Here is a 19764-nt window from a genome sequence, read left to right as displayed (position 1 = left end):
AGGCCAACTCTGAGTGCTTTTGAAACCCCCACCCATACATTACAGATTGGACAGAACTAACTTTTGGAAAATATTTACAAACAAGCCTGTTTTCTAAGGGTTATTTAGCAGCCCTACCTATGTTGGCAGAACCAGGTTGGTCATCCTGGAAGCAAGTGGAGTTCTCCCCCGTTCCAAACAGAATAAACACACACTGGCTATATTCCAAACCCCTTTCCTGGGTTGTAGCTCTGTTGCAAGTTGTTAATACAGATAACAAGGAAATCTCAGCATAAGCTTTTTCCTGAGCTTGGCTAATAGTGTTTTCCCTGCAGCACTCAGCTGTACCATCCTCGTTTCTTATATCCCAGCACTTATACTTTCGTACTGGAGCTCATAGAATGCACCTGACATGCTGCTCCTCATGTATGGGAGAGGCTCCCCTTAAATGTCAGCAAAACTAACTCCTTATGCTCCTTTAAACCACCCCCTTAAAACTCTACTTTGCTTTTGCTACTTTGGCCTGCTGTGAAGAAACTGCTGAGGCTGGTGATGTCACCAGAGGGGCTGGAGCCTGCGGAGGGGGGTGGTTGGTCAAGGTGACAGTAGATCTGGAGAGAGGGGGATCTGGGAATGGTGACTGGATACCAGGAACAGGGAGACAGAAGGTCTGGCTAGGCTTGCCTGGAGAGGGGGCCTAACTGGAGAAGGGTTAGTAGGCCTCTGAGGAGGGAACCTGACTCCCAAAGTCATCCCAGTATTTCAGCCACAAGGGTTGGTGCAGAGAGGTGACATCAGAGACAGGCCACAGCCCAATGTATATGTCTATTTGTAAATAATTAAGAAGCTCAAGGTAGACTGACATAGACAAGGTAAGATGAGCACTTTCTGTGCATAAAACTCTTTCTTTAATGCTTCCAGTTTCCTGTTTAGATTATATTTGTTCAAGGTGTAATAAATAAAATGGCATTAATGAAAATAAAGTAAGACTAAGCCTGATATGTGCTACTAAGTTATTTAGACACTGTAACTTCTTGGAGTGATGCTACATAATTATCATAGGAATTTTTTTGAGCTAGCTACTTATTTTACCGCTGCTGAGTAGCACTGTTGACTTCAATGGAGTTATGCTGTTCTATAGCAGGGGAGGATCTGATCCTTTATTTACACTCTCCTATCTCTACCCCTTGTCTCTTCTTGTACTCAACTCTTCTTGTTTCTCGGTTTCTTCTCTTCGTGGTCTTTTCTTCTCTTTCCTTTCATGGTCATTCATTGTGTATTAAACTATTATTAATATTTTACTCAATACTAGAGCTTTTGTGGGTTGTACATAATTTTTCCTTGTAATGAAAGGATTTATTTAATGTTATACACATTTTTTTTATTTTAAAAAAAACCCTTGACAAGAATATGCATTAAAAACATACAGCATGGAGGGTTTCCACTTCCTTGATACCTCAGACTGCCAGACACACCTTTACACTTTCCCTAGGGTTTTCAGGGCCTGAACCCAAAGTCCATTGAAGTCTTTGGAAAGACACTCATCCACTTGATTGGGCTTTTGATCGGGCCATCAGTGACTTCAAAACACAATGGCCCAAATTCATCTTGACTTCAGTGAAGTTGCACCAGGGGAAAAAACCTGGCCCAACAGGTCAAATTAGTCACACACACACACACACACACCTCTCATTGATTTAATCTAGCCCAAATTCTTTGTCATTTGAAAGAAAATAGCAGCACATGAGCTTCCCCCCTTATTCTGTAGGTATAGTTCGCTTTTATCGATCTGTAAATAGGTGCCTGTTATGGCCTAGCTCAAATTGGATCTCAAATATATATTTTAAAAAATATCCAAGGTTCTGAGCAGTTACGAGAACTTAATTTCCTGAACCAGAAAAGAAAAATGAAAAAGGTGAAAACAACACTGACTGTTATCTGTTTTAGTTAATAGCATGTCAGTCTTCTCAGATCCCGTGCACAAGCCTCTTCTGTGTGAATGAAGGTAGAAAATGCAAGTCAAAAGTGAATTAGAACATGCTTTGCTCGTCCCTCCTGCGCCCCAAAACTCATTCTGACCCTGCTTTGGGGGACAATATTGAAAACAGTCAACATATAACCCGGCTAAAAACATGAATCAAAAAGTCGCTGCTTGTGGACATGTTTTTAAAATTGCTTAGTTGCATGGAAGTCCCTTTAGTGCTTGAAGGACTTTAATAAAATTGATTTTCTGAGTATAGCCTTTTAGCAGCTACTGTATAAGCTTGAAATATGAACCCTTCATTGTTGAAAGTGTTTCATTTTTGCCCTGTAACTAATGATCAAGGGAATGAGTGTGTTCAGAATTCTCCATGGCTGCCATTTTCATAATTAAATTGTGCTAATAATAAAGCTTTGCAGACTTTAAACAAACTGGCACTGGAGTGGAATGTGGTTTGCGGTGTTTCATTTAGAGACCTCTGCAATTAGCCCTTAATGAATAAGCATACCACAGTGATAAGTAAGACATCTCTATGAACTGCTTATTTACCAAAGCACAAAACTGTGACATTTTCATTCCAGTGATTGAAAATTATTCTGTAGAATTCTTCTGAAGGGCTCTTATGTAATTATTTTGAGAAGTTAAAGCACATTAATTGGTTTTTGTACCTGAAGTCTAATTTCTGCTACACTTAAGCCTACTACTCATGGTTTATCCTAATGTGCTTTACAAAGTATAAAAAAATGAGCAGGAGGTAAATCAATCAAGGCACCTTTAGGTGAACAGATGGACATTGTTACCTTATGCATATATTCTATTTGCTATTAAGCTATGCTGAAGTTCATATACCCTAGAAGATGCATTCATTCCGGAAATGACAGCTTTCTTTTGTAGTTATTTTAACTCAAGATCACATATTAAATTTTTTTTTCTTGAAATCTAATTGCTAATACTCACCCTTCTAGGCTACAGTGGGTCAGATCTTCAGATGGGACTATGCTGATTTATATCAGCTGCGGATCTAGCACCATGGAACTCAATGCACCGAACTAGGAGATTCAGTTTAGTTCACTCGTTATAGATGTAACACAAAGACCTTCGGAGTGATTTGTTGTTATCCAGCAAAACTCATTTCTGCATCTAATGAACAATATGTGTGGGTTTCCAAAATCCATACCACATCTCATACAGCACAGTGGCTTATAGGTCCTGAGCCACTACCCATTGAAACAGTGGAAATCTTTCCATTTACTTTGGTGGGTGTTGGATCAGGCACATTAAAAACAATTTGGTGAGCACAAATACATGTGAGCATCATCACAGACAGACTGCCATCTGTTCGGAGAAAAACTGACTCAGTGTCAATAGACCATTCTCCGATACTGCTGTTAGAAGACAATACTAAGATAGTATGGTACGTACCTCTGAGATATGAGACTCAGCTGACCCCTGATTATCCAAACCTAAATTTGGCAAAATTCTGTTCCCAGACACCACCAAAGACCATCCACAAGGACAATTGGGTAGTCAGTTTTATACTGTCTTATGTATGCTTCACTTCCACCTGGAACATAGAACCCCTAACTCCTAATTGCCATCCTTTGCCTTTTTAAAATAGCAAGAGTGAAAAAGTTGGTGTAGGTAAAACAGCCCAACCTCCGATATAATTTTAGGCTCCTCTCTATCTAATTCTGGCACCAATCTTTTCAAAAAAGAAATACAAGGAAAAAATGAAGGGTAACATGAATGATTTACACAAGTGATCTCCAGAACCACAAGTAACAGACAAGAGTTTAGTGCAGTCTTCAATAATTCTTATGACCGTGATTAATGTAGGATCATTGAAATTGCCATACTGGATCAGACCAATGGATCATTTAGTTTAGCATCCTCTCTCTCTTCAACAATTGATAGTACCAGTATCAGAGGGAGGTGCAAGAAACCCTGCAGAAGGCAATTATGGAATAAATTCCCGATGAAGTTTCTTTCTAATCCCTGTTTGTTAGGTGTTGATGTCTGCCCTGATGCATGAGTATTTATACCCCTTCAGAGCCTCTTTGATAGTTTTTAATTATTATAATAACTCTGGATATTCTTATTATGTATAATCCCTCTATGCCTCTTGCTAAGCCCTTAACTGCAATATCTTGCGGCAATGAGTTCCACAGGCTTATTATGCATTTTGTAACCATGTATTTGCTTTTATCCATTTTAAATGAACTACCCGTTAGCTTTTCACTAAATCTCAGTATAATAGCATCTGATTGGAAAGACAGTTTCCTTAGGTTTTTTAAATCAAAATCTCTCTTGGAAAATTATAATGATTATATCACTTCTGGGTTTATGAGCCCAGGAAAAACTGGCTATTACACACTGAAAGCTGGGCATTTTTTGAAAAAGTGGTAGTATTTGCAGTCAGGAGATTGCATGGTAAGCCAGAATCAGAAAATCAACTCTAGGACAAGTCGCTGGGCACAGAGTGATAATTAGGGTAATGTCTTTGCAAGGGTCCTGGAAAATGGGTACATTTGCTTCCCTGCCAGGTGGTGAACATCTTGGCAAAGATGGGCTAGAAAGTCCTTGGCATGAAGAGTCTTTCCTGGGCTAGGCATGCTGTCTCAAAAATCACTAACCTACAATTGCAGTGTATCAGGGGTTTAGGTTTTAAGACTTGTAGACCAGGGATGGGCAAACTACGGCCTGCGGGCCACATCCGGCCCACCGGACCATCCTGCCCTGCCCCATAGCTCCCGGCCTGGGAGGCTCTCCCCGGGCCCTCCCCCACTGCCCCCCCTCCCTGCGCGGGTAGCATGGCTTGGGCCCTCCCACCTCCCAGGCTTTCGAATAAGCCAGTCCTGCCTCTCTGAGCAGCATGGCAAGGGTAAGGGGGGAGGAGGTGTTGGATAAGGGGCAGGAGGCCCGGAGGGAAGTCAGGGGACAGGGGGCAGTTGGATGGGACAGAGGTTCGGGGGGAGGGCAGTCAGGAGACAGGGAATAGGGGGGTTGGATAGCCCGTGGGGTCCCGGGGGGACAGGGAGCTGGCGGGGTTGGATGGGGGTGGGTTCCTGGGGGGGCAGTTAGGGGCAGGGTTACCAGGGGGCAGTCAAGGGACAGGGAGCAGGGGGGGTTGGATAGGTGTGGGAGTCCCGGGGGTCCTGTCAGGGGGTGGGGGTGCAGATAGGGGTCAGGGCAGTCAGGGGACAGGGAGCGGGGGGGTTGGATAGGGTGTGGGGTCCCGAGGGTGGTGGTCAGGGGACAAGGAGCAGGGGGGGTTGGATGGGTTGGGGGTTTTGAGGGGGGCAGTCAGGGGGCAGGAAGTGGGAGGGGGCAGATAGAGGGCGGGGGCCAGGCTGTTTGGGGAGGCACAGCCTTCCCTACCTGGCCCTCCATACCGTTTCACAACCCCAATGTGGCCCTCGGGCCAAAAAGTTTGCCCACCCGTGCTTTAGACAGTGACACATTTTTGGCTATCTGCATTGTAAACTAACTTTTAATAAAGATTCAGCCCCCCCACCCCCCGAATATTGTTGCGAATGTATTCAGTTAGTGTGCCTTATGGCACTGTCATTTTTAAAAGTGTGTGTGTGTGTGTGTGTGTGTGTGCGCGCACATGCGTGCATTGTGATGTATGTAAACTTAGGGATTATGAACGTTTCCTTCTCTATGAAAAACACAAACACTGGATGAACAGCAGCAGTGAAAGCTTTCTTACTCATCTCCGCCAGTCTTCCTAAACCCTGCTTGAGTAGGAGAGGGCAGTTCATTTTCCGTTGCCAGTTCGCTGCTTGGCCTCTCTGCTAGAAACTGCCAAACAATTGCTGCTCGCATTGTCGGCTGATATAGAATGTGGACAGTTCTATACTGGGAACTTGCTGGATATCCCTAAACTCACACAGAGATCACCAAATAACCCTGAGATGATGCCAAGTGTTTTTACCAAACTGTGTTGAGTCTGAATCAGAACCGTAGCAATGAAAGACTCTCTAGCCCACTGCCAATCCCTAAGAATTTTAGCCTCTGCTTGCTGGCAGTAGCAAGGTTGAGAGCATAGCGCCAGGTTCCCAAAAAAGACTTTGGTGCCTAAAGCCCAGATTTAGGCTTTGCAATGCTGAAGTCGCTTTGTGGATCAGGACTATACAAACCAACGAGTAACATCAAAAAGGATCTTTCCCTCCACTATGGTGTGCATGAGCTTTACTTTCCATCTGAACTGGATACATTAAAATATCTAGCACACAGAATCCACCATGGGAGAAGAGTAAATGTCTTTCTTAAACAGAAATATCATGCCATTCATAAATCAAATCTATTCCAAGGTAGAATGCACCTCATATGGATCTTGGAGGAAAAAAAGCAAAAGTAATATATTGTGTTCATTCGAGCAATATTAAAATTAAATTTTTATATAAAGTACTGAGACAAAACTAAAACTATTAACCCCAAAGCCACTAACTATTCATTAGCCAACTCAATTTTGCATCCCATTATGAGTCACATTGTATAAATTCCTGCTGAAATTGATTTAGTAAACCAGTGCTTTGATGGGCCTGAAATTAAAAGGATAGAAGAAAAGATACAACTAATTGAAGAACATAATTTGATGATTGTCCAGGGTGTGAAACTTACTGAGAGCAGAATGGAGTTTTAATTAAACACAGTGGGCCAAATTCAGACCTGGGAAAATGGCAGAGAAACACCATTGTAATCAATGGAGTTGCAGTAACTTATCCTAGGTCTGCATTTGGCCCAAAGTTTCACTGCACTTTGCAAACGTGTCTGGAAAAATAACCCCCAAAAGGCAGAAATTTGTGCTTGCGAGGCCCTATCTGGTATGTGAGAAAGGGCCAGGAGTCACTGCATCTAGGGTATAAACTGCAATATGCTGAGCAACTGGCCTTCAAACTCCCTCTGACTTCAGTGTGAGTTGAAGGTGCTCAGCATCTTGCTGGATGAATCTGTTGTCTGGGCTGCTACATGGTATTAAAACAGAAGACCTAAAGTTATTGGCAAGAAATGTATTGAAAGGAATCCTGCCCTTCAGTCTGCAAATAGAGTTTCAAGGTGACAATGTATGGAAGACTGTAGAAGCTGTTCAATTATTTGTTGTGAATAATGTATTTGTCAGATTAGGCCTTTTTTCTGTTCACAAACTGTCCACATAACAGATTGCTAAGATTTTGTTGGTTATTTGTAACAGTTTGATCATTTTTGTTTTGTTTTCTAAAATTAACTATTTGGGTGTATAGGTTTTCGCAACCTATTAGTAGTGAATACTCCTTAAAATATTCACTTTTGGAATCTGATATTTATTTTTCACCTAACTCGCATTGTTTGGCTTCTGTTCTGTGATTAGATGTAACAATCTTTATAAATAGGAGAAAAGGCTGAAGAAATCATTAGGGTATTCAATTTTGCATGGAAAACATTTTTTGCAAAACACATGGCAAGAGTAGGAAATTTAGGTCTTCTAAAATTTTCTTATTGTTGGTACAGAAGAAAGAATCCTATTTGGTTACATACAGAATATAGGCCTGGATTTAAAAATAGCAGTACTCCTTCCTGACTGAGGAATGGAGATATAAGCCAGATTTATTGGTTTATATTTAGAGCTGTTTGAACTATTCATTGCAAATTTATCTGATGAATTTAACTTATTTTTCTTTTTGACAATTGGCTGTGAACAGGGCATGATTTTTATGCATTTGTTCATTATTTGTAATTACTCATAATGAGTGAAAGAACACAATTAGACTAGATTGTTCATTGCCTGGATGTTAGGAGTATTCACTAGTCATTATTCACTAGTCGCTTGTCTGATTGGTTATTTAAGTCACATAGCGTTGTTTCTGGTCCCTGATTGGATGTCTTAAATTTTATAAACAGGAAGAGTACGTTGGTAGCAGGGGGTGAGTTCATTCTGTTACAGCGAGAGGGACCTGCTGTAAAATTCCAGATAGAAGTTCAGATTTTGAACATTCAATGGGCAGAGTGGGTTGATATAAAGACTTGGATTAGGCACATCTTTCCATGAGAGAGAGACATAAATAGCCCACTCTTTGGCATGCAATTGTACTCACTACAACAGGGGTTGCATAGATTCAATTCAGGTACATGCAAAATGCCACCTTTGACAATCAGGGACGATGTAAATGTGTGCCTGTTAATATGAATACATAAACACACATGGTGTACTCTCTATAAAATATATATCTAAAGATTATGGAACCACTGGGTAATATATTGGTGTATTTTAAGTGCAGTACAACAGCATAACTCTGTGTCCTTCCGAGCTATCAGTGTTGTATAAATCTGTGCTGGCATGTATTTGTTTTTACCTTTATCTTCTATCTGCTGGGACTCATTCCTACAGTGAAAGAAGGCATCCTTAACCAGAAGGAATCACCAAAGTAATGAGCTAATAGGAGGATGAATTGAGTACTGAGCAATATCTGTCTGAGCTCTGTAAATGACATCCACATAAAAGCTGCTGTGTGGGAGCAAATAAGAAAAGTTGAATACTTTGCCGAGTGTAATTCACTTCATTTATTGACTGGTTTTCCCCCTCTCGTTTGTCAGTGGTTCTGAGATGCCCGGCATTCAGAATGATTTGTAATGTAAATTATGTAATTGTACTCTCACATATTTTAACATCAAATGGAATGATTGACTACAGAATTTGAACTGTCTACAGGTGGGGGTCAATTATCATCTGAATAATCACACTGCCACACAAGAATAGCATGGCCACGGAGTGTGACATATTTTTATCTCTATGCATTTCAATGAAGTCAGGCTGGTACATAAAAGGTTATCACCTAGGAAACATATTTTCCTAAGCACAAGTTAAACATGCAAGCGAGATCAGCATAGATATTCAATTTAGCCGGTCAACCCTAACCTATTAATATTTTAACAAAATCCAGTGAGGATAATTTTTTTTCTTTGATCCCATTTCATTTGAGCAGCCTGGAAAGGGAAGAAAAATTAAAAACAAAATAGTCAAGCATACAGAATGAGGTTATGTATTAAGTGGGCTATTTAATGTTTCTGGCATTTTATAGCCCTAGGGAAAGCGTGGATGGATTTAACAATCAAGATCTGTGTTCCCTGGGCCCACAAAGTTCGAGAAACATAAAATAATCTATACTTCCAAGCTGACAAATTTTACCTGACACTCCGCTTCATCTCACTGGGACTCTCTAAATCAGCATTAATCATATGTTACAGGGAGTAAAAAGAAAAGTAAATCACACTAAGTTGAAAAGTGAGATGGAAGGTCTTTGGGCAAAGATTTTAATCAATAATATGTGGGATAATAACCAGGAGCTATTGTTTTAATCTTCAGATATGAAAAGGTAGTGATGCAAAACACAAAGCAACTACAAACTCACTGCTGTTTCAGAGGGGTCAGATGCAAAACAAAAGCGGCTTTGTTTGCTCCAAACACCTCCTTTTACCTTTCCCTTTTCAGTCTATTAAAATATTCTGTATTTACTGTCCAACAGGATTTTGAGCAGATCTAACTCTGTAGTTAAAAGCTGAATACAGACGTTACCCTTGCCACCTGTTTGTCTGGGTTCAGAATGACTAGTGAATTTGCATGCTTCAGTGTTGGGGTGCCCAATTTGTCACACCTTTGAGGACGTGATTTTCAGAAAGTGATGAGCATCTAAAGCCAAGCCCTTCTGTGGTATTTCAAGTTGGAACACCCAGAAAAATAAAACATGCCCAATGAATCTTATTCCTCTCCAGTCTCTCTTCTTCCTGCCCATCCCCACAAGTTAACAGGCAGGGAAAGCATAAAAATATTGCTAATTACCCAGTCCTTTTTATAGTTTGAATATTTGTTTGCCATTTAAGGCTGCTTTGTAGTTTAATGGACCCAGATCCTCAGCTGGTGCAAGACGGCATAGCTACATCACCAGTTTATGCCATCAGAGGATCTGGCTCATAAAATATAAGACTATAATTGATCTGACCTCTGGCTACTCATACAGCTTGGTTCATGACCTCTAACTTTACTCACCCCTCCAGTAATGTATGTAATAATATTTGGTTTGCTCAGTTGTGAACAGGAGGTGGGGACACTAGACCTAGCACATGCTTTTGTAATTAATTATTATTATTATAGGAGGTGGGGAGGGAATTACAGGTCAGATTGAAACCTAACCCTAATCCAGTGCAGCTTGTCTATTAATGCAAAACAGTTTTGAAACTGTGAATGGAACTCAAATAATTCCTTCACCCAGCTCTGTGTGGAGCTTAACGGGGCAGCATTTGCATGGTTAGATGAAAAGAGAAAATCTGTTCATAATCATGGAAACAAGTAGGAACCATTTCCCTGAGCAGCCCTATGAAGGAGGCAACTGCTGCTGGGTACCCTTACTGTTGGAAGTTCCAGGAGAGAGTGAATCATGTTATCTTCCTCTTACTGTACTTCTCTTTCAGAATCATTTTATTTTTTTCTTTCTGGACATGGTCAAAGTTAGAGCTGATCCAAAAAAGGTCCCAATTTGGGACAAAGTAGAAGTCTCAGTATTTTTCAGGAAACAATATATTCAGAGATATTTCATTTTGACCTTATCCAAACATTTTGATTTGATAAACACTGAACTGTTTCATTTTTGACTTTTATATTATGTTTAGATATAGTATTTTGACATTCTTGGAATGAAACATTTTGATAATTTCCCAAACATTTCAATTAAATCAATATATTTCCACCAAATGTTTTGATTTCATCAAATCAGGATTTAATCAAAGCTTTTTTATTTATATTGCACAATCTCAGAAGCCATCCATCTTTATTCTGAAGCCCTTTTATTTTGGGCTTGATTCCACTAAAGACAATGGAAGGACAGACTCCCAGGAATTCATTCAGAGTTGGAAAAAACTACTTAAATTTAATAAGAAACTACTTAAACAGAAGCAAAATTTCCTCATTGTGACTCTATTAGGAAAAAATAATTTATAATTAACCATTTATCTGCAGGCTGTAGTCTCTTTCTCCTCTCATGCAATATCCATGAGAAAAATCACAATTATCTCAATTGTATCCATTTATCCTGTTTTAGACCCTATTTTACATATAGGGAATGGTGCTGAAGCGGGTGATATCTCCAAAATCAGCATGAACTTTTTCTGACAAACAGCTATTTAGAAAGGCTGTTTCTTTCCATTCAACAATCTCTTGTAAGTGATTTCTAGAAACTGGACTTACTGGGCTAAGTGAATAAACTCAATGACATGTTCTGCAGGAATAATGAAAGAGTTAACTCTAAATTTAATGGTGTTTTCAACTTCAATCTCCACTTAACTGGACTTAGTAAAGACTAATGGCCAACCCTTTGAACCTTCAAGTCTCAAAAGGTTTAATTTGTTATTTCTGAGAAAAACATGAATAAATAATGAGAAGAAGGGACACAGCAGCCAAAGACAATTCACAAGTGTCATTTACATATACAGCAAGGTTCAGAATTCCTAGAATCACTCATTACCACAATGTCACAAAAAGACAACTCAAGTCTAGGAAGGCAGCTAAAACCCAGTGCCATTCCTTTCCAAGTACGTAGTACATTAAAAAACATACAGTATTCTCTGAACTCATTTCAGTTCCATAATATCTGGAACCCAGAGAGCTACCATATATTGAACTGACCAACATAAATACTTTAGCATGCTGACTCTTATAAGCTGAAGATGGGTTCAGTAGCTTATATTTGGCTAAGGAGAAAATGAATACTGTGGTAAATGTAGCACTGGAAATTAATTTTCCTATATTTTTAACTGCTCTATCAGGTGGTAAATAGATGTACCATTACAGCAGTGTTATAGAAAGAGGATTTTGTACACAAAACTAAATTTCCTTCCTGAACAGTAGTTTATTGCCATAAAGAAAGCTCATTAACTGGAATTACTACAGGCAAACACTGATGGAGAAAAGGAAATATAGCGTGTGAACAGAGAAACATAAATGTATATTAAATCTCATGGACATCATCTAAAAGTTTCCTGTGGCTTCTTAAAGATGTACAAAGTAGACGGTGCATCTAGTTTTGTGTTTAATTGTTTCCCTCTGGGAAAATGGTTACATGCCCAGTAAATAAGTCAATCACATGAAAACGTCTATACTCACTAAAGGCTCTCTAAACTAATGGGGAGGCTGATAAGAACTATTTTGTTCTCAATCAGCTAACAGCAAGAGATTTCATTTCCTATACTTGCATCTCACAATTTGCAAGATATAACTATTTGGATTATGGTAGCATCTGGAAGCCTCCAACAAGGCAAAGATTATATTTATGTAAGGTGCTATACACATACATAATAAAAAATAGTCCAAAGAGCTTATATGACAGAGAAAAGGTATGGGGAAAAGGAAATACCATCCAGATTTTACAAATGAGGAATTCTGGAACAGAGAGAGAGACTGAGTGATTTGCCTGAGGTCACACAGGGAGTCTATGGTTGAATCAACTGAACCCAGATCTCCCGAGAATCAACTCAATGACAAACACAAGACCATTCTTTCCCTTCAGCTGAAAGTAAAGTCTGACCAAAATGTGAATAAAGTTTATGACTGCTACTTGGGTAGTTTATTCTGAGACACACTTTTTCTAGACTCTTACAGAACGTCTAATATGTGTGCTACTTGTTAACGATCTATTTGATATTAGTTTATGCTTTTTTCTTTAATAGAATTTTTTCCTGTTTTTTTGGGTCTCCTCCAACAAGATGGCCTACCAAGTGAAAGCATGCAAAATTCATGGAGGATAGGTCCGTCAATGGCTATTAGCCACGATGGGCAGGGATGGTGTCCCGGCCTCTGTTTGCCAGAAGCTGGGAACGGGCAACAGAGAATTGATCACTTGATGATTACTAGCTCTGTTCATTCCCTGTGGGGGTACCTGGCATTGGCTTCTGTCAAAGACAGGATACTGGGCTAGATAGACCTTTAGTCTGAACCTGTACGGCTATTCTTATGTTCTTATGTTAAATCTAGCACTGATGCATGAAAATAAAAATACACGTGCTTGGATAGCTTTGCAGCTCGTATTAGCTATTAAAAGACCAAAGGCAAGCTGGTTGTGTTTTGGTTAGGGAAGTTCCAAATATCACCTTGTTGTTTTATCAGCATCAGTATCTGACGGTGGTATTTGACTGAACATAAACAGTGGGCAGAGCAATAATAAAGTAATATGCTGTCATGTAAATAAAATGATCCATGAATTTGGTCATCTCAAGCATGGACTTTCTGGGGCTATGGGGAGATATATACACTGACACCAATCCCATCTTAATTTCAACCTGGGTTGTGCACACTCTGTTAGATCTAGAGTTCAAATAGGAAACTTCCTACTTTTCAAAATGGATGCAACCGATGTAGCAACACCACCTCCCTGGCACTGAGTCAAGCTGAACCAAACACAGGTAAACTGGGTATGGACAGTTTTGACACTTCAGTGGGAATTAAATGGTGTATAGGACATAGGTGTGCCCTCTCAATACAGGTGTGAATTTCACTGTAAGAATGGGGCATAGCTAATACCAGAGTAGGGAAAACAAGTCCTAAATAAGGCCTGAAATGGATTTTAAGGCCAGAAGGGATCACCTAGCCTGTCTTTATGCATAACAGACAACGGAACTTCACCGAGTGACTCCTGCATCTAGCCCAACTACTTGCAGCTGAAATGAAGCATCTTTTAGAAAAAGACATCCAATCTGATGTAAAGATTCCCAGGGATGGAGAATTTTCAACAGACACGGAATTGATCTTTGGCTAGGCACTTGGAAATATCGGCAACGTTTTATTTGTTCATGGCAGCATCCCTGATGTGCTAGATTCCTGCCACACTTTTACGGAGGGACAGTCCCTGCCCCAAAGAGTTATCAAAGGACAGTCAGGTAGATAGAGGTTAGGGGAAGAGAACACAGTACAACATTTTTGTCCAAGTCAGTTAGACTCTCCAAGAAGTGGATCTTTAAAACTGTGTGTGTGTGTGTGTGAGAGTGTGAGAGAGAGAGAGAGGGGCACACACAGACACAGACAAAAGGGGGGGGGGGTTATATACCAATTAAATACTGTTTTTCTTTTAATAACCAGTTCAGGCTGGGGGCATTTGTATATGTGAGCAGTAGCAGTACCTTGGCCCCAGCTTCAACAAGCGCGTAGGCACCTGCTTAACTTTAAGCATATGCTTCAGTCTACCCCTATCTAGCAAAGCACTTATGCAGGTGCTTAAAATTAAGCATGTGCATAAATTTTACTGATTTATATGGGACTTAAGCATATGCTGAAATACTTAACTTCATCAGGGCCCTCATGAATGAACAAATGATAGATCATTGAAATATTTGGGCTTATTTATATGTGGCTGTCTGTAGCTCGTGCACTGTAAGTGATTTATTTGCTTCACATAACAAGGTCATCTATAACCTCTTCTCTCCTTTTACACCTAATGGCTAGACCTACAAGAATTTCTAAACTTTAATTTATCCTTTTTGCAGTTGCTGTATTTTTCATGCTTGACAGTAAGGACAAAGGAGGAGTACCCTAGTCAGGATGATTTTATTCCTCCACAAGTTGTTGTGTAACCGATCTAACCTTGGCAGATATAAATGTTTTAAAATGCAGTTTAAGTATTGAAAGAGTGCTACTGCAACAGTCACCTCAGAAGTCATGCACTTACTACTTCCTTTCATTTTGAAGACATATAAGACCTCTGCATCAATCTTTAACAAGCTATTAACACAAGCAGTCTGTAAACCTTTTCAGAGTCTGGTCAATAGCAATGAAGAAAAGTCATGATTTACAGCTGGTTTAGTATAAGTATGATTAGCTCTTGTGGGTTGTTTTCTTGGCTAAAGAATGCTGGCCAATTCCTCTGTTTTAATCTCTGCCTCTGTAACATAGATGGAAGGTGGGTTTCCCTGTCACACTGCTTCAAAACTATCCAATTTACTTCACTCCATCTCAGTATCTCCCCTTAAGAGCATTTGCAATAGAGAGTTCTAGAAAAGTCTTATACATATTAATTCCATCCAGGTGGCATATTAGTAAAGATACTATCCAACTTGTTTGGTCAATGCTCATATAAAGCAAAAGAATGAGAAGCCTCAAATCAATTTACAATTTGCAAACAAAATAATAATCCATAATAATTATTAGCAATAATAATCTCTCAATAGTCTCTAAATATTTTTTTCTCTCCATTTTACTTTAGCCCTCTTGCCCCCTTGTACTGAATAAATATAATGCTGGTTTTATGGACAATAATGTTTTAGGTATTTTATAATGGATACCAATTGGTCACACACGCATATTAAATATTCTTCTATTGGCTTTTGTTAATTTTATTAAATAAAAATTCTGGTGGCACGAAACCTGGAACATCTGCTTCATTAACTTACTGCTATATGAGTTACAAATATCACCCTGGCTTTTGTATGTGTTCCTGATGATTTTGTCATTTTCCCCTGCTGCTAGCAACACTTGCCAATAATAATATTTACTAGGAGAATATTTCTCACCTGTGTGAGAATGAATTTAATGATTGAATCTTTATTAAATGACATCATAAACAAAACATAGGCATGGGGAAACATGAAAACACCTACATTCCATCTGTTCAAGTGTGATACACTTTAGAGCTCCCATTTCACATGTAAAACAGAATATGATTTATAATTTATACCTAGCTGGTGCAATCCTTATTGAAGAAAAAACACTTTGATGAAATGTTGGCTTTATGCTATCATGAAGCTATTGAGAGAATCACAGAACATTTGGCAATTTACCTCAACTACTGCATCTTTGAAGTTTGGGTATTTATATTTTATGCATTTTTCAAATAAATTGTACTATTGAATACAAGTATAAAAAATGCCTTAGTTTGAATCAGTGCTGAAATGTAATTACAGCATTAACCAAAGTAGACTGCTGCAGATTTTTGCAGAATTCTGGGTAGTGTTTAAGGCCTGGTTCTAAGAAGATTTCAAATATTCAAGGAAGTGGGTTCTTACATACTTTCCCCTGATTTATTTGAAATCTATAACATGCAAAAGATTCACAGAAGAAAAGTAGAGAAACGCAGCTATCATACTCTTCAGAGCTTTAATATATTGGCTAATAGTTGTAGGGTTTGTTGATCAATATAGTTATAGATTTTTGAGAGCAAGGGATCCAGATCTGGGATCCAATCCTGCAGCCAATATACTTGTGAATCATCCCATTGATCTGAAATAGACTGTTCCCATAAGGGTGAAATTCACTGTTGTATAAAGGATTATGTACCACAAAAACCCTGTTTCAAGGGCTTACATTGGTCTATTGGTAGACTGGCCTTGTGCTAGTCCTCTGCATAGTGGTGAGCTTCACACCCTTGTGAATAGTTCATCTCAAATCCATGGGATTATTCCCAAATGTAAAGGATGCACAGTCAGACCCCAGATAGGGATCCCATTCTCTGAAGGCACAAGGATTAATCCCTCGATTACTAGTAAAGGCAAGGGAGCTCAGATTCAGGAAAGGTACTTAGGTATCTAATTCCCATTGAAGTCAATGAGAGTTAAGCACCTTAATACCTTTGTGAATCTTGGCCTTGATTTCCCACTGAAACAAATTATGCTTGAATAACCAAATAATTTGGAATGGTTTCTCTCTGATTTGACAGTTTCATCAACAAACTTCAGTTGAGAGAAATATTGCATTTGTATTCTGTTTTCAGTCCATTAAAAATAAGTGCTCTGAACTGATCTAGTATATTTCACTGTACCGGCTAGTATTTAAGCCTGTGCGGCATGTTAGTCCAAAATAAAAAAAAAACTGCTAGATCGTGGTTGGTCCTCAAATGTGTGTGCAAAGGGAGGCCTGCAAAGAGGCTTTCCCCCATCCTGTGGGAATACCAGCCACTTCTTGCTTATCCAGAAGCAGATTCACTCCAAAGGGGCTGGGAACAGACAGGGCCCTGGTCTCATTCTCCTCTGCACCTGACTGCAGTGTGGGACTGGCTTACAAGAGGGAGTATGCTGCATTCCCAGAAGGGACATGCTACCCCATTGCAGGGGCTCTGGGCTGCATGCCATTGGCACAATCTAGCTGGAAATGATGACATCATTGAAATTGCTCTATGTTCATTTTTTCCCAACATGTCTTTACTCATACCAGCAGAAGGGAGTAACATACAGATTCCTGCTACATCTAGCAGGACTTTTATTTCACCATTATGAAACCCAATCCTTTAACACTGCTGGACATAGGCTGGGATCTTCCAAGGGACCTAGGGGAGTTAGGTATCCAAGTCCAATTGAAACTCAGTGGCATCTGCAAGTTTAACTCGCTTAGGCTATGTCTACACTACTGCGGTAAGTCAACCTACTCTACGTAGCTGGAGTTGACGTACCTTAGGTTGAGTTACCACGGGGTCTACACCACGGGGGGTCGACGGCAGAAACTCTCCTGTCGATTTACTTTACTCTTCTCGTCGGGGGTAGAGTACAGGGGTCGACTGGAGAGCGATCTGCTGTCGTTTTTGCGGGTCTTCACTAGACCCGCTAAATCAACCACCGGTGGATCGATCTCAGAGCATCGATCCCGGGTGTAGTGTAGACATAGCCTTCCTCTCCTATGAAAATCCCATCCATAATGCATACTACCATGAATAGTCCTATTTAAGACAATGAGACTACTCCTAGCAGTGGTTACTGCCCTCTAGTATGAAATGTTTACAGGGTCAGACCAGTAGGGAGTACAATGAAAAGAACAGACTATTTTATACTGTTGTATCTAGCCAAGGCTTCCAAATTCTTTGGACGTGTTTTTGAGGCACATTAATCATTTACCGAATGATTTAAGGTCATGGCAGGAGCCTTTAACTTTCAGTAGGAGGAAATTAGTATCTGAGGCAAGTGGGAAAGCAGTCCATTTCCTGGTGAAATTGCAATCTCAAAATAAGAAAGATTGCTGCCAGGTGTTAATTTGAGGGGCAGCTTTACAACAGGAGGAAAGAGATAGTGTGCAAGAATGATGTAGCTAAAACATTTTTTTTTAAAAAACAAAGACTAAAATATTAAAACCGTCACTCGAGCAGTTGCAGCTGTTCTACAGAATGTTTCAAGTGTGCAAAGCAGAAAGAAAGCAGCTTACTGAGCACACTGGGGACAGAAACAGCAGGCAACACCTGTACTTGGGCAGGTGCAATGGACAGCAAACACCTCCTATAGGGGGTTGACATCTGTGGGGTGATGACAGTCAGGCCTGTTGATGTCTTCATGGGTGATCAAAGAAATTCTTGAGGGGTCAGTGGAGGATGACATGTGGGTTGGACAGCTGTACTGGTTGAGAGACTTTCAGGCACATGATCCACTCACACTGTCATTTTGGGTCTGTGTCAAGTAGGCATCTCTTCTCTTTATGTTCTGACTAAAGCTATATCTTCACATTACTCCACTGCTTTTTAGCAGAATGTTTGGAGACTGTGTATATTTTTGCGAGTCAGATCTCGAAGAGCCACGAAATGAATCCAATGTGTTCCCATTGGACGGCATTTGTTTCAGAAGCCTCTCTGACTAATATGTTTGTTTAAAGGATGATCATTCTCCTGACAAGCAAATATTATTCATTGACTTAAAAGACTCAGGTGCTAAAGAGTTTGTCAAAAATGACTTATTCTATTGGAGACTGTGCTCCCTCTAGCGTGTCCCTCCAATTTTTTTGTTGATTAATTTCAAAGTTTCTGCAACACAAATGGTGTGAAAGCTCATCCACCACTCTTATCCTAAAACCAGTGGCCCAGACCCTCACTTGATGTAAACTATGCCAGTTTACTTCAGCTAAAGATCTGGCTGCATCTGCCTGTCTGAAACAACACTTAGAAGGTAAATATCTTTAACAAATGCCCAAGCTTATCCTTTTTAAAAAAATATAGTAGCATTAAAAATCAAGAGCTAAGAGAATATTAACAATGTTTAAAGCAAACTTCTGGAAAATACACTTGATTATTTAAATATTTTTGCATCTATATTTCATACAGAAGGCTGCCTTCAGCACTATCAAATTGCAGGAAAGCTTTTAAAAAAATGTCCTCTCTAAAGCTTTCATGATCTCAGTTTTCTGATAACTTATCACTATTAATTAGAGCTGTGCAAAACTTTCATCAGGAAACCGAAAACCAGACAAAACTCATTCAGGAGCATCTAGATCCAACTTTAATCAAGCCTGTGCTGATTTATGCTTTTAGGTGGAAATCATGTAAAACTCATAAGTTCCAATGGAGTTTCTCTTTGAATGTCCATCTTTGCACCCTCCCTTTTTCTTTCTGCTATGCTCTGGCTAGCTGCTTTATGCATGTGAGTGTTCCCCCATCCTCCTCTTCTGACTCCAGGTAGGTCCCAAAATCATGAGATTTAAAGACAGCAGCTAAATCAGAAGACATTGCCAGACCTGCTCCGAAACCCTGACAGGAATTTTAACAAAGATAGGCAGCCTCCTATGAATCAAGGAGAGGGACTTTAGAGTTATGTATCTGAACTCTTTGAACTTAAAAGAGGTTTGACTCAGTTCCATTCTGAGCTGCAGTTCTAGAGTTTATTTTACTTCAAACTAATTCCCTATCCATGATGAAAATTTAACCTTTTAATGCTATGAAAGTCAGGAAGACATTTGAAAATGTTAACTCTAAGCACAAGCTCCTATAAATCCTTATATAAGAGCTAGGTTCTATTATTGTAACTCATATGAGGAATGCCATAGAAATCAATGAGATTATTCTCAAGGGTGACAGGTCATTATGTGTTTGCGTGGTGGG

The sequence above is a fragment of the Natator depressus genome, chromosome 12 (genome assembly GCF_965152275.1).
Source record: "Natator depressus isolate rNatDep1 chromosome 12, rNatDep2.hap1, whole genome shotgun sequence".
NCBI classification, from domain to species: domain Eukaryota; kingdom Metazoa; phylum Chordata; order Testudines; family Cheloniidae; genus Natator; species Natator depressus.
This window is presented reverse-complemented; position numbering follows the sequence as displayed.